Here is a 15,527-nt window from a genome sequence, read left to right on the forward strand (position 1 = left end):
ATGCACCAATTTAATGAAAGAAAAATGTGTTATATGCTCAAGATACAAATAAAATGCGACTTTCAGATTACAGTTTTGCAATCTATTTATTTGCTTCATTTTCTTTAACTGCTGTTTCCCTCGCTACAACTTTTAATATTCATTGGACACACAATACAGAAAAGCTTGGCTGTTTTCAAATCTTTGTTGAGATTCTTTCACTGTATTTTCCTATTGCACTGTCTATAATGGAGTATTTACTTATTATAGGACATTACATTTTGCATAGTTAAGTTATTTCTCTTCTTTTCAAGATGTTTAAGAGTATCAGCCTAGAAAAGCATGCTGATTCAATGCTGATTGTAGTCAAAAATCACTGAATCCTTCCTGGGATCCGTTATTTTACAAAGGGTGGTTCTTGAGTAATTGCATTAGCTTCAGTTGGGGATTCGCACTAAAAATGCACATACCTGAGTCATTTCTAAGACTCAGTGCATCAAAATGTGTGTTATGAACCAAGATCCAGGTTTTTCAAAACCTTCTAGAAGAGTCTGTTCATACCAGATTTTGAAGACTGCTGGTTTAAGTAGCAAAGGTAGCACATAATTTACCTAAGAAGTAAGAAGTAGGGTTGTTTTTTTTTTGTTTCGTTTTTTTTTTTTTTTTTTTTTTGTCTTTTTGCCTTTTCTAGGGCCGCACCCGCGGCATATGGAGGTTCTCAGGCAAGGGGTCTAATTGGACCTATAGCTGCCTGCTTATGCCAGAGCCACAGCAACACAGGATCTGAGACAGGTCTGCAACCTATACCACAACTCAAGTCAACGCCGGATCCTTAACCCACTGAGCAAGGCCAGGGATCGTACCCTCAACCTCATCGTTCCTAGTCAGGTTCATTAACAACTGACCCACAATAGGAACTCCAAGAAGCAGGCTTTTAAAACCACTCGGCCTCCTAATATTTCTATATGAATTATATTTTTTTGTTTTGTTCATTATACTGCTCTGTAAACTCAAAAGCTTTTGCATAGCAAAGAAACCATAAAGAAAAGACAATTGATAGAATGGGATAAAATATTTGCAAATGATGAAGCCAACAAGGGCTTAATCTCCAAAATATACAAACAACTCATACAACTCAACAACAAATACAACAAAAAATAACCAAATCAAAAAATGGATGGAAGACCTAAATAGATATTTCTCCAATGAAGACATACAGATTCACAGAGAACAGACTTGTGGTTACAAGGTGGAGGAGGGAGGAAGTGGGATGGACTTGGAGATTGGGATTAGTAGAAACAAACTCTTACATTTAGAATGGATAGGCAATGAAGTCCTTCTCTACAGCGCAAAAAACTGTAGCCAGTCTCTTGGGATAGAACATGATGGAAGATAATATAAAAAAAGAAATGTATATATATATGTATGACTGGGTCATTTTCCTGTATGGCATAAATTGGCATAACATTATAAATCAACTGTAATAAAAAATCTTCACCTTTTAAAATTTTAAGTCAATCCAAGCAAGTGTTTCCTCTCTAATTTTGGAGGTTTTGTTTTAGACTCATGGTCAAAACCAGGTCTTATCATATAGTTGGTCCCCAAACCTGTTTAGTCCTCATTTGTTTCAGCTATGCTGTTTTGCTTTTCAAAGCTATTCTGTGTCTTCTATTTCCTGCACCAATCAAGTGTCCAGCTGTCTGATCACTGGGGAGTAGTGAGCAACCCACCAAGTCAATGTGTATCCTTTCCACTCCCTGAATCTTCCCTCACAAGTTGATTACTTATATTTTTTGTGTAAGATATTTAAGGCTCTGATCTTAATTTATTCTTCTAGGCAGGGACTGTAGCTAATTGCAGCTTAAAAATAAATTTGGATGTTTATATATTATTATCATTTACTAATCAAAGTAATACATTTTACTTGGGAAATTTGGCAATAAACTAAATGATCAAGCGCTAACTCAGTACCACACAATGTAAAACCATTACTATTATTATAGTTTTAAAACTATTGAAAGCTCATAATGTAAACCTATTAAGAGCATAATGGTTTTCACCTTCCTTTTTTCTTACTTAACAAATCCAATGCTTAACCTAGACAATGCTGTTGTGGACGTTCAGTCTTTATGGAGGAGGAAGGTAAAAAAATGGTGATGGGAGTACAGAAGGAGAGAGAGGAAAAGGAAAAGATGAGGGTGATGACAGCAATTTGAAAGGTAATCCAATTTGAAAGTTTTTCGGTGTTTGGAAATAAAGTAACTTGAATAACTCTATAAGAGATTATCTGAAGCACCAGAATGTCGCTGTCAAAAGCCAGGTATCTCTGAGGTATGACAACAACTTCACCTTAGAGTGAAGGATGGCTCATTGCCAGTGAGGTCAATTGCATGATTTTGTTTAATGATTGGGTTTATTTTGCTTTTCCTGCGCAAATTTAATTTGGGAACATCTTCACAGAACTTAACTTTTGCAAGCCTAATAGGGAGCAGATACAGTTTCAGTCAAATAGAGGCAATACTTGGGATCTTCTAATTAAAATTGTTAAAGTACAGACTATTCCTATTCTCTTATTAGGGTTATATTAGGCTACTGGTATTACTCATTATTTCTAAATAAAGTGAAATGTGGACCCCCATGCATGAAGATATTTATTACTTATTGATATTTAAAGGTTGTTAAATTAATCTTATTTAAATTACTCCTACTGCCAACCACTGTTACAATAATTTATTATATAATATTACTTGAGGGTTTTCTTTACTTTAATATAAAACTTGCGAAAGCAATATATTGCCTGTAGATTTTTCCTACAGTTCATTGTAACTGTGACTAATTCATCACAGCTGTTTAGACATGCAAAATCTATAATACTTCACAATGTTGATTTTCTGTTTCTGTTTTCTAAGACTAGAGCTTGATTTGAAACCATATAATGAAAAATTACATGCATCTCACTGGAAGAAATATTGCTTTAACCACTTGGAGGTAGGAAGACTAGAAAGAGCCCTGTGACTCTGTAAAGGAGGATTGTGTACACGGAAGTCTGATAATTTCACTAAACTTTGCTATGCCTCTCCAGAGTGTTGAGATTAGACTTGCCTTTAGTAGTTTAGTTTTGATCCAGAATTAATGTCTAATGCTACTGTGTTCTCTTTTCTATTATTGGCAAGCCTCTCTTAGGTGGCTCAGAATTTCTTCCAAAATATAATTCCTCATGGAATATCTACAGATCCATTGCTCTCTTTTTGAGTTATCATGCCTCCTCCTTCTCCTTTCCTTCCTTCCTCCTCTTTCCTTTTTCTTAAAGAACCCTATACCTACTTTTAGTTTAAAAACATTACACTGCTTTTAGTTACCCTCATTCACAGAAGCTGGGCAGAGGCAAAAATGGAAGGGGTGGTCTTTATCTTTCCACCCCTTAGCAGATCTTATAATGGGTAAAAGTGGAAAATAAATCAAGGGTAAATTGAGGCTTTGAATTTATTGGTGGGGATAAAGCATACATATCTATTAACATGGATGATTGAATGCTGCCTCATATCACTGTGTTTGATATTCAAACTGATGCTATCATTTTCTTAGTGATGATTGAAAGCTGCTTTGGTATTATTATGTTTGATATTCAAACTGATGTTATCATTTTCTTGGTTTGCATGTAGACAAGAATGATGAATTATTAGTTATATCAAATCTTTAACATGTGTAAATTAGTCAAATGCAAAATATGTTTGTAAAATCCATGGCTATGATTCTCCTGTTAGTATTATTTGTGAAACTTCACACAGAGCAGAAGAATATGTAACGGTCTTAACTGCTACTTTGTTATTCTGAGTTTAAATATATAAAGTATGGAGACCCTAGAAAAACGTGCTATGTATATGGATACCAGGAAAAGGATTGCTCTGTCAACCAAACTCTTTGTTTTTATATAAAAACTAAGGGAAATAGGAGGGGAGTTGGAAAATGCAGGTAAACTTATTCTTTAAAATTGTCAGTTTGTATAGAGTCTGGATATTTTATAAAGTATATAAGAAATAGCAGTGGTACAAACTAGATGGCCGTTCATTCATTCTTTCAAAAAAATACTAAGAAATATGGTAAAGCACTAATAGAAATAGGCTTTGTTTTCATAGAGTTAAGAGAGGCAGACGTGAGCTGAAAAACCATAGGAGATGTGTAATCACTACTTGTGATTGGTTCTATGAGAGGAAATTAAGGGGTGATGAGAAAATAGTAAGGGAAGTAGAATCTTTATGACCTTGGACAAGGGAAATCTGTTTTAAGGAATTGATATTTAAGCTCAGGATTAGAATGTTAGTAGGAATTGACTAAGGGACCAGTGCTAAGAAAAGCATTTCAGATAGAAATATCAGCATGGCAGTCATCTGCTGTGATGTGAGTGCCTTAAAAGAGTGCTCCCTCTGTATATGTATCACAGGCTCTATCGTTTCACATGGACCCCAGCAAAATTTTATAGAATCCGTGTAGTAATGAAATATTATAAAGAACAATGAGAGATATATGCAAGTAATTTCATGCAATTGCACTTATTCTTTCTACCTATTTACAAACCTCTACACGATTCTTCTAAGAAGGTTCTTTGAATAACTCAGAGAGAACCACATTAACTACAGCCAACTTTGTGAAAGTTAAAGTCCAGACTGGAATGAAAAATAAGAAACCACATGTCAGTACTCTTCAGAAGAGAAAAATAATTTGGTATCTTAATACTACAAATAAACTGATGTCTAAAGTTGTATTTAAAGTTGTTTTTAGTAAATAAGACTCAGCAATGGAGTCAGATTTGCTGGCATAGAGATCACTTGGTATAATGATACTTAAAGGTTGCTTGACTTCTGGTCCATTTCCTAACACCCAATCCCATTATTAGGGTAAGAGAGTGAAAAAAAGAAGGGAAGCTCTTTAAAAGTATCAGCTTATCAGTTTAACTTTATTGAATTCTTGCTCGATTGTTAGTTGCAGAACATGAGTGATCGTTTTTACTGTCATTCATAATTGGCACATAGAAGTATTTTGCTGGATAGTATTTGAAGATATTTCAAGGCATGAGTTTCCAGCTTTGAAAATTATCCATCTTCTTGAGTTTACTTTTTTTAGCTTACTTTTCAAATATGCCTAAATTAAATAAATCCAAATTATTTTGTTTGTGAAGGTTCTATCTTCACTCACATAATTAGCCATCAGACTTAAGCAACTTTTCTAGTGTAAAATGTCAGTTAATTATTAATACATATTATTAAAGCAAAACAAGTTGCTGGAAGCATTTTTTGAATTTGTAATTGGATTTCTGCTTGTTGTTCTTAAATATAAGAACTCAACTATCAGTTTATTTAATGGTAAACTAATTGTAATTGTGTTAAGTATGCTGTGCTTTCTTGATAAATAGAACAGCATCTATCAGGAAATTAAAAGAGAAAAATTAATTCAATCATTGTAAAACTATATTACTCCCAAGTAATTTTAGTTATTTAATTTTTCAGAGTAAGTTTCTCATTGGCTGTGGGATATAGTATCAACTTTCCTTGTCATCCCTCATTAAAAATAGGATCTCTCATTTTTTGATAGTACTTTTTCAATATCAAAGGTATAGTGTGTTTAATAGAACATTAAAAATTAAATATAGTCCAATAATGATACCTAAGAAATTTATGGCAAAGTATGCATCTTTTATATAGAATCCCCAATCTCTATTAAAAATTAGCACATAGATTACAACATTGATCTCAGAAATACGTGTCACCACCACATATCTTCAATTTCAGATAAATACAGGCATACCATCCCTAGTCTGGACCAAGTGACATCATGCAAATGGTGGCATTAGTGTCCGGAGGAATAATGGCTTCCCCTTCAACCCTGTCAAGGAATATCAGGTTGCTCGGTGCTAAATTTTGTTGCAGAGCCCATGAAAACTAAAAGAAAAATAAAACAAGTACGAGGTTGCTGTGGATGGTTAAGTAACGTGATTTCACCAATAAATAATAATTATCATAGGAGTGAGTATGAAATCCGATTTTTTTATGAAATCCATAAAGAAGGTTCTTTTCTCTGTGGATTTTGTTTTTCTTTCTATGATAAAATTAGAACTTGTCACTTCACTATGGAGATCTGACAGTTAAATAATAGTTTGCAAATGATTAGTGGAATGAGAAATTACTGCCCATAGAAAGAGCTCCGTGACTCAGCAGATAAGGATACGCAGCTCCGGTTTACCAAGGAAACCCCACCGAACACGCAGGAGAGTGATGGCTGAGGTGATGTTTTCTGTGGAGGTGTTCCTGCCAGTTTGTTAAACCTCCCTCAATTATCAGAATAATTTTCACTTGGAACTTAAAACCAGCTGGCCCAAACCTATTTCACTTGACGCATTTTCAGCTTTGAAGGGGGGAGAATTACATTAAGTGGCTCCTTGAACCCTTTCCCTCCTCCGATTCTGTATTTCCAGCTATTTTGCTAGGACAGCTCCAAGTACAAAGAAAGGACAGTAGGGGTGGTGATTTTAATTATCCGTGTAAATTAAACTATGTGCTACAGTCCTGTGATTGAAACTCATTACTCTAACTTTATTGTTTAGTTATGAGTGTAAACCTCAGCTCAAGTAAATTATAAACCAGAATCTGATGGCTCCACAAAGTCACAGAATTTGAAGGAAAAAAAAAAGCCCACCGTCAGGACAAGAGTTTGTCAGCTGTCTTTTATAGGTTATCTTGCCAAACATCCCGCAATGAGGCATGCCCTGAAGAACAGTTATCCTTTTTTTTTTTTAACCATATACTGTGCAATAGAAATATGTCGATGTGAGAAGCCATTTATTACAAATTAAAAAACAAAGTTATGGTAGATACTTCTTCATATTTGTTCAATTTTACCAAACGAAGTGTGGTTTCATAACTCTCGCTTTCAAAATTATGTATGTGTCAGAAGCTCAAACTCAGTTTTTCCCCTAATACCTGACATATCTTTTAATATTTTAGGGTGTGCTGTTCCTCATTGTGACAAAGAAAGGTCATTCTTCTTGTCCATATTTTTCTACCTCTGGGTGTTATTCGTATCTGTCAGATTGTGTCAACTCCGTTGACTGTAGACTAATTGTCCTTAAATTAAATATATTAAAATTTCTAATTGTGATGAGAAGCAATGCTGTATTTCCCCTTGAGCCATTGTTGAATCAGTTTCCTCACATGGGAGATTTATTTAGAGATAGTTTTACTTCACTTAGAATAATTGAGGACATTCAGAATGCCAAAGTTATTGGATTAACATGAAAAGTTGTATATCCTCTGCAGATTTATTTCAAGTACAAATTTTAAGGTAGATGTCTTTACTTGACACTTAATTAACATGTCTACTTTTGGTCAATTCCTGCTTTGATATTTCTTATCTCAATTGTGATATATTTTGATTTGTAACAGTTACCCACTATAGTATCTAACAATTTGGAATGTAATGGGTAATTAAAGTTCTTTGATTTTTCTGGAAGAAGTTATTACTCTTAGTGATACCCGTAATAAGAATGAAAGTTTATCGAGCACATAACATGTGCCAGGAACCATGAAAGTACCTCACAAACACTGCCTCACATACTTTTAACCATAACACTTATATGAAGATATTATTTATAATCATATTCTAGGCCTAGAGATGCTGAGTAACCCAACGTAGGTTAAAAGCTATAAAGGATTAGGTCCAGGATTGGACCCATGTCTGTTTGACTCCTAAGTCCATACGGCAGAGATAAAATAGAATGATGAAACAATGATCACACTTACACCTAAAATATAAATGAGAGTAACTAAAGAATGAAATTTTAACTCTCATATCTGTCTACCTTTCCACTGTCAACATATTTTTCACTAAATTATTTTTGTTTTTTTTTTCCCCCAGCTTTATTGAGATACAGTTGACACAGAACGCTATGTAAGTTTAAGGTGTCTTGATTTAAAACACATATATATGGGTATATATATTATATATATATGATGGAATACTACTCAGCCATAAAAAAGAATGACGTAATGCCATTTGCAGCAACATGGATGGAACTAGAGACTCTCATACTGAGTGAAATGAATCAGAAAGACAAAGACAAATACCATATGATATCACTTATAACTGGAACTAATATACAGCATAAATGAACATCTCCACAGAAAAGAAAATCATGGACTTGGAGAATAGACTTGTGGCTGCCTGACGGGAGAGGGAGGGAGTGGGAGAGATCGGGAGCTTGGGGTTATCAGATACAACTTAGAATAGATTTCCAAGGAGATCCTGCTGAGTAGGAACTATGTCTAGATACTCATATTGCAACAGAACAAAGGGTGGGGAAAAAAAATGTATAAATGTAAGAGTAACCTGATCCCCATGCTGTACAGTGGGAAAAAAAAAAGAATAATAATAAAAAAAAAACATATATTACAGAATGATCACCACTGGAGTATTAGCTAATGCCTGCCATATATCCCCTAATTAACGCTTGCTTTTTTGTGGTGAGAACATTTAATACTTTCTTAGGAAGCTTCAAGTATATGATACAGCATTGTTAACTCTAGTACCATGCTGTACATTAGATCCTTAGAATTTATGCATCTTATAACTGTACTTTTGTACTCTTTGACCAACATCTCCGTGTTTCCCTCACCTCCTAGCCCCTAGGAACCACCATTCTACTCTCTATTTCTATGAGTTCAGATTTTTTAGATTTCAGATAAAAGTGATATCGTATAGTATTTGTCTTTCTAAGTCTGACTCACTTCACTTAACAAAATGCCCTCAAGGAGGTCTACCCATGTTGCCACAAAGAGCTGGATGTACTTTTTTCTCATGAGTGATTAATATTCTAATATTCTATGTATATATCACACCACATCTTCATCCATTCAAAAGATGGTTAGTATGTCAAGTAAATATGTATCCAGAGCCTAGCACAGTATTCAGCATAAATATGCTCTATATTTAAGTATTTCTTTGATTTAACTTAACTGATATTTATTTTTTCAACTTTACTAAAGTATGAAATGCATTTTCTCAGTTTGGTATGTAGCTATATTAATACATAAATAATTTATCCTCAAGTTTTCAAGTTAATAGTGAATTTATTTTTCTTGTGTATTCTAAATGCAACAGTATACTTGCTAACATCTTCTCTAAAGCAATTTTCATGTGCCCACTAATGTGAATTTCCATAAATAATATCCATAACCAGGCCTGTGGCACCTTGTGATGCATATAGTGAATTTCTAAGTTATATCAAAGAAAACTATCGATAATTTGCAGTGTTCACCTTATTCCCTTTGAAAATACCATTGCTCTAGGAAGAGCTCCTTGTATGAAAAGAGAAACAGATATAAAGGATCAGCATTTCATGTTTCACATTATAAATATTTCTTAATAATCATTTTCCCAAACTGTAAGTATGGGAAAAAGTCAATGCCTGTTTATTTTTTAATTTTTAAAAAATTTTTTTGTCTTTTTAGAGCTGCACCTGCGGCGTATGGAGGTTCCCAGGCTAAGGGTCAAATCGGGGCTACAGCTGCTGGCCTACACCACAGCCACAGTAATGCAGGATCTGAGCAATGTCTGCAACCTACACCACAGCTCACAGCAATGTCAGATCCCCAACCCACTGAGCGAGGCCAGGGATCAAACCCCCAACCTCATGGTTACTAGTTGGGTTTGTTAACCACTGAGCCATAACGAGAACTCCCAATGCCTGTTTAAAAGAGAGGGGAGCAGGGGGAGAGAGAGAGAGAAAAAGAGAGGGAGAGAGATGAAAAGAAAAATTGTTTAAAAGTAAAAGAAAAAAATGTTGACAATTTGGTATAGTTTCGTTTTTTTGTTCTTGTTTCTTTTTGACTGGGGAACTCCACCTGTGATTATATCTACATTACTTGAATTGTAATTGCGATATGATCAGTGCATTTCACATACATATATAATCCCCTGTCTCATTATGTTTCTAAATACAGATATAAATCATTGTCTTTCTTCATTTCTCATTTTAAGGTGAAATGGATTCCAAGTAAAGTGCTCAGTGGGACAAAATTAAAAAGAGAGAGAGAGAGAATTCGAGTTGGGGAGCCAGGCAACATCGTGTTTGAACACGACATTAACCTCTTCTTTGCTGCCATTCCTACTTTCTTCTACATTTTGTTTTAGGCCATGCATTCCACAGATACTTACTGAATATCTTCTATGGATGACATGCTGTGATAAAGGATTAATATAAATTCCAAGATAAATAAAAATAACACTGTATCCTAAACTAATCCACAATCTCGTAGAGAAGAGATAAAACATACCCAAAGATAATGTTGACTGACCTCCAAGTTGGAGAGATAAAAGACTGTGGGCATTCAGAACAAAAAGAGATTGTCCTTGATTTTACAGAGGTCTAGAGGATAAGAAAAAATTTCAGTCGGAAAGTAAAATGTGAGCTGGCCTTGAGGAAAGATAGGATTCAACTACTGCTTAGAGTCAGACGGAGCTGCCAGGAAGAGTTGCACACTGGTTTTATCCTTCTCCTGCTCTAGAATAAAAATAGTGTCCTTCTAACCACCTTCAAGTACTGTTCAACTTCATGCTTCTTTGGTACCAATTCTCACAGTAGATATGGAATCTGCATGCCTTTGTCATAGAAGACTTGCCATAAAGGCAGTCTTAAGGATTTCGCCATTAACTAAGTTTGGAGCAGAGAGGAATTTACTTCTCTTTGTTAAATTTTCATTTCCTCTTCCGTGGATAAGAGAAATGGACTAGAACTGGGATTGCAAGTACCAACTCCAATCCATTGCTTGTGACTGCCTCCTATGTCCAGTAGGTTCTGTTGTGAACAGTAGCAGGCCAAGCCTGAACAAAGTTGAAAGAGTTTGGTAATCAATAAATTATGTCTTTCATTGGTTGAGAATGAAGGTGTGATGTTACACTTGCCGCATATTTCTAGCCACACGCTTAATCAGTGCAACCAAGGAGACATCCTACATTTGGGGGTTACTAAATACCAAGGCATGCCTTTATTTTCAACTTTATCCATGAAGAGTGGAATTTGAGGTAGGACTTCTCAATTTGTAGAGACACCCTTAGAAAGTCATGATCAGCCTTTATAGGCTGTGTACCTGGATTTTAAAGCAAAACTGAAAAACTGAGCATTTTAGTCATGTGATGTTCCATCTTAGAGGCTAAGCAGGCAGGCAACCTCAAAATTGCCCTGGAGGTGGACTGGGATGCTCTAGACTTGAAAGTAATTGACTCTTAATTACATTTGATCATAAATAAATTCAAAAGATATCTTGAAGATATCAAAAGACCTCTTAGGGCCTGGATTATCTAGATAACACGAGGAATGACACGAAGATATATGGAGAGAACTTGATGCATACAATTGTGTGTTTCAATGATAAGATATCTCTGATATAGATGGGGCTGTATTTGCTAGTTGCTAAAATAACTTGGCACAGCCTACACCACTATTTTGGTAATCCTGAACCTTCCGTAAATTATGAGTCTCAACATTGTTCATTTAAAACAGTTCATGTGAAATGAATGTCCTCACACTGAATGCTAAGGCACATGATGGTGCCTAATTAGCATGATCTTGATCTTATTTTATACAGATTACAATCCATACACTTCCAGGGATCCACTGGAATCATTGGCTGTAATGAGTTTATTTTTACTTCTTTTGTTTATTATTATTATCACTTTATTATTATTGCTTTTTAGGGCAAATGGAAGTTCCCTGCCTAGGGGTCAAATTGGAGCCACAGCAATGTGGGATCCAAGCTGTGTCTGCGGCCTACACCACAGCAATGCCAGCAATGCCAGATCCTTAACCACTGAGCAAGGGCCAGGGATCAAACCCGAATATTCATGGATACTTGTCAGGCTCATTATTGCTGAGCCACAATGGAAACTTTTGGCCTTATTGGATTTATAGCTGGGGCCTTTATCAGTTCCTATAAGTAAGCAGAAAGTAAGAGCACTTCTTGTATCTGTTTGTTTTCCTTTTGCTGATCTTTCCTTGGCAGTATATTTAGCCTCCTAAATATACCTCTTAGGTTTAGAAGAGGGCTGAGATTTATTGCAGAATTATTTTTTAAAATATAGTTTATCCATTGCCCTCCAGTGACACAAATGTCAGAATTACCTACAGAACTCCAGGAAAAGCAATTTAATGCTTCCTGTGTCTGAGTCTTTGCAGTGTCTATTTTTATGAAGTAGTTTTCTTGTGTTTTTTCCCCCTTTTATAATTTTAAAATGGATAAGTTGCAGTATCGTATCTTATGTTGAAGCAAGGATGATAAGAGCCATTGCAGAGCACTTCTAGTTGTCAGAGCCCTTAAATTATAATTGATTAGTACACGAATAAAGAAGTGATAGGGGATTGTATTTTGAAAGAAAATGGGAATAGGTGTAACTGGTTTGAAGATATGATTTTATTGTGGAAGAGTTGAAACACAAAGGTTTCCCCAAAGTCTCATTTTTCATAGACATGAGATAAAATCTGTAACTCTCATTCCACTGGGGTTTAAGCCATTTGATGGCTTTAATTTAATTGGCTAGAAAGCAAGGAATAATGGTTTACTTTGAGGTCTCTTTTATCTTCCTTAGTAACATGTCACTTATGTGACCCATGGACGCTGTGAGGGTTTTCAAAAGACCTCTTTTAGGTATGTCTGTACTTCTTTGGGCACTAAGATATGTTTTAGTTGGAGATGGGTAGGGACAATAAAATATAGAATATCATTTTAATAATAGAGTAAAACTCAGTGAAGGGAATATAAACAGAAAATATAAGCTGAAACTGTGGTGATGAGGGAAGCCTGCTTCCTGCAAGTGAAAATGCTCAGATTTAGAGCCGACAGAGGAATGCTGCCTGAGCCTGTCTGCTAAGAAACACTATTAACTATGTAGATCTTCTGTGAAACCTCATTGTAGTGATGCTGCTAAATGTTTGTTTTGGCATGTCCGGCTCTATCTTTGGTATCATATCATTCTCAAAATCCACCGGCATGGCCACTTTAGAGCAGGTGAACTTGACTGGAGGAACTGAACACACGTTTTTCATCTGCTCTAATGAAGTGTACTTATTCTTAGCCAGGGGGTAGTCAATCATGTTCTGTGATGCCTCCAGATCCATTCAGCAGAAGCTTTCCTGTTTCTCAAAATATCTCACCCTAGACTTTCAGGAGCCACTTCTGTGATAGGAAAAGCAGTTTAGCCTTCACTGACATCCTATTGTTAGTTCAGCTCTGGAGTTGGCCGACAGTCATCATCCTGCTGACTAAGGCTCTGTTCTCCTGGATCTCACTGTGGTCAAATTGATGCCTTAGCTCTCTGGGAAGGAAGAGTGAAATGGCATCTGAGTATTGTCTGCTCCTTAATCAACTGTTCTCTTAGCTGCTTCTTTAAATATACCTGTTCTTTAGGCTACAGTGCTACCTATTTAAGAGCGTGTCATGTTACCTATTTAAGAGCATGAAGATGGGGTACTTCAACTCAGTGGCCCTATTACCTTGCCTAGAACATTTCAGCTTACTGAATCTCAATATTCCAATGTATTCATTCCAAAAACTCTCACTTATTGTCAGTCCAAGTTTAGTATGTATTATTCAAAGTACTCAAGATATGTATCCATCATTAGATGAATGGATTAAGATGCAGTACATATATATACAATGGAATACTACTCAGCCATAAAAAAGAATGAAAGAATGTTGTTTGCAGCAACATGGATGCAACTAGAGCTTCTCATACTAAGTGAAGTAAGTCAGAAAGAGAAAGACAAATACCATATGATATCACTTACTTGTGGAATCTAAAATATGGCACAGATGAGCCTATCTGCAAAACAGAAACAGGCTCAGAGACATAGAGAACAGACTTGTGGTTGCCAAGGGGAAGAGGGTAGGGAGTGAGATGGTCTGGGAATTTGAGGCTGGTAGATGCAAACTATTACATTTATATTAGATAAGCAATGAGGTCCTATTGTATAGCACAGGGAACTATATCCTGTCTCTCAGGAGGGGCCATGATGGAAGATAATATAAGAAATGGAATGTATATATATGTACAACAGGGTCACTTTGCTGTACAGCATACATTGGCACAACACTGTAAATCAACTATACTTTAATAAAAAAAATAAAGTACTGATTGTACAAACATATCATCCCTACCTTACCCTCAAAGAAGCATCATCTATAGAGAAGATAGAACAGTGAGTAGTCTGTTAGGACCATGGTCCCATCAACTTCCTGCCAGAATTGTCAGGCAAATGAGGTGATAAATGGATCAGTGCTTCTTTTCCCCCAATTTTATTGAGAAATAATTGGCATACATCACTGTGTGAGTTGAAGGTGCATTATGGTTTTATTTACATATATTATGATTGCAGCAGTAGCTTTAGTTACAATCCATCATCTCAAATTTACAACAAAAGGAAAAGAAAAAATTTATCCTTGTAATGAGAACTCTTAATATCTAGTCTCTTAACTACTTTCCTCTAAATCATACAGCAGTGTTAACTATGATCAGTGCTTCTTAAGACATCTACTGCCTTGTGAATTTCAGAAAGTGGCCATGATGGTAGCAGAAGTAGAAGCTCTGCTCAGGAACCATGTTCTCACCCGAGAAACACGTAACAACGTCTTAAGGGTTTGATATTTGGTTAGAAATACTAGGATTTCCTTAAAATAACAAATAATGGGAATAGTCATAAAATAAGAAGTGGCAAATAATTGTCAAAAAATAAATACTGGAGATACCCAGAGGAACAAGAAATCTCGTTGGAAGGTAGAGGAAGGGCAGGGCCTGAATGACTGACAGGTAGAATCTATATAGATGAAAAACCAGGGAAAGTGTCTTCCCTACATAGGGTATAATGTGTGCAGAACTGGAAATGGAAGAAAGTCCTATGAGATGGTAAGGAAAACTCTCTGATCCAGTACTTCTTAAAGGTAAATATTGGCGTGAGAGTTGTAAAGTTCTATAAAGCTCTGGTTCACATGGCACATAGTTCCTTTTTCATCTGATAGACAAAAGGTCAATGGCAAAGTGTATTTAAAGCATGGCACTTAAACCAGTCATATTTACTTCAGACTTTGTGTACCTAAGTAGAGTTGGCAAAGTTACCATTTTTTTGACTGTCTGTAAATGTAGACTACAGGTAAATAGAAGTGTGAATCTCTGTAGCACAAATTGTAGGAAAGTATCATTCTGTATAACACAGCCTATCTCATAAGTTAAATTCAGCATTGTTTTATTCATAGATATTGTATGATTTTAAAATCAGGACATGTAGTTTAGAAACATTTGTAGATTGCCTTTTCAGGTAGCTTTAATATTTTCTCAGACCTCTATATCATACATAGATTTTGAGTTCTCTTATTCATGCACACAAAAGTTGAGGGAGTATTTCCATTGGCCATGAAGCCAGCTACCATGCTGAGTGCTGGGGATCCCGAGGGAGAAATCTGCAAAAGCTTGTCTTGAAAGATCCTAATGTCCTTTGAAGGAGACAGATA

This window comes from Phacochoerus africanus, chromosome 1 (assembly GCF_016906955.1).
Source record: "Phacochoerus africanus isolate WHEZ1 chromosome 1, ROS_Pafr_v1, whole genome shotgun sequence".
NCBI classification, from domain to species: Eukaryota; Metazoa; Chordata; class Mammalia; order Artiodactyla; family Suidae; genus Phacochoerus; species Phacochoerus africanus.